Source organism: Lissotriton vulgaris, chromosome 3_2 (assembly GCF_964263255.1).
Source record: "Lissotriton vulgaris chromosome 3_2, aLisVul1.2, whole genome shotgun sequence".
Lineage (NCBI taxonomy): Eukaryota > Metazoa > Chordata > Amphibia > Caudata > Salamandridae > Lissotriton > Lissotriton vulgaris.
This window is the reverse complement of record NC_141690.1, coordinates 126,231,723-126,233,028: the sequence shown is the minus strand read 5'-3', so window position 1 is coordinate 126,233,028 and position 1,306 is coordinate 126,231,723. Positions and strand designations below refer to the sequence as shown.

The 1,306-nt window shown below is 40.3% G+C and overlaps 1 pseudogene; it reads right to left on the bottom strand.

The window, feature by feature from the left end:
• Window positions 1-264: 264 nt before the first annotated feature.
• On the bottom strand, window positions 265-1,022 carry LOC147725409 (peptidyl-prolyl cis-trans isomerase FKBP3 pseudogene; annotated as a pseudogene).
• Between the last annotated feature and the right edge of the window lie 284 nt (window positions 1,023-1,306).

Here is a 1,306-nt window from a genome sequence, read left to right as displayed (position 1 = left end):
ATCTGACAGATGAAGAGAAGACCCAGACGTCGGCCAGTTGGCGACGGAGACGGCACCCAATAGTTGCACACCATACATGCCTCCTGTAATTATTTATAGATAGTTTTATTTATCTGCAATTAAATTGACAGACACGGTTTACCATGAAAAGATATAGGTATAACGTTTGCGTAATATTGGATTATCACTAAGTGTCCTACAAGAATGTAGAACACAAACTGAGTGTACAAGCTTTTCATTTGCTGTATTTACAACAAGATAAAATCAAGAGTATTCGTTGCAGTGAAAATAGCCGATGTTGCAGTCTTGAAGCTTCAATCTTCTGGTTCACCAAAGAATAGCACAAGTAACACTTACTCGATATCCACCAACTCCACTTCAAAAATTAATTTTGCATTAGGTGGTATTTTTGCATCTGGCTGTCCTTTCTTGCCATAAGCCCATTCAGATTCGATTTCCAGGTAAACCTTTTCACCTTTGCTCATTGTTAGAAGGGCTTCATCCCACCCTCTGATAACTTTTCCTAATCCAACTTTGAAACTCAAAGGTTTCCCCACTTTCTTCTTTTTCAAACTTGTTGAAATATTTGTATCAAATACAGTCCCATTCTCCAATGATCCTGTATACCAGCAATGAACAGTGTCTCCCTTTTTCGGAAATTTAACTCTATCTCCCTTTTTCAGAATGGATTTTGTGTACTTTGGTGGACCCTCATAAACGATCTCTTCAGGCTTCGGTGGGGCATCTTCTTCTAACTTCACATTCTTAACTTGCTCAGTCACTCTAACTATAGTGTCAATCCCTTTAAAGCGCCTATTTTGAAACAGCTCGGTGTACGCTGGAATTAATTGGTCCTTCTTTGCAGTTTTGGCAACACTTTTTATGTTCCCCAGTAACTTATGCTCTGCAAGAAACGATTCTGAGCCGTGATCCTGTAGGAACTTAATGATGTCCTTCTTGGGCAGGTCGTCATTTTTCAGCTGCTCCTCGCTCTACTCCCGCTGCGGTTCGGTTGCTGCCATCTTGCTTCCCTTTCAAAGATCCTGTAATTATTAAGTAATAGGCCCCCAGCCCTTAAACACTCACTTGTGCCATCAAGTTTCAGTGCTGCCCATCGCGCCCGACATAACACACACCTCACAAAACACCTCCCAAATACTCCAACAAGCACCATTTTCAACCATACACTCAAGCCTAATTCAAATTAGTGCGTTAGAGCGTTTCAAATTCTTTGAACGAGAAAATAGAATTTTTTGTGGTAGTGTCTCCAGTCTAAAATATCTTACTTTACTGTTTTTTTTCTCTC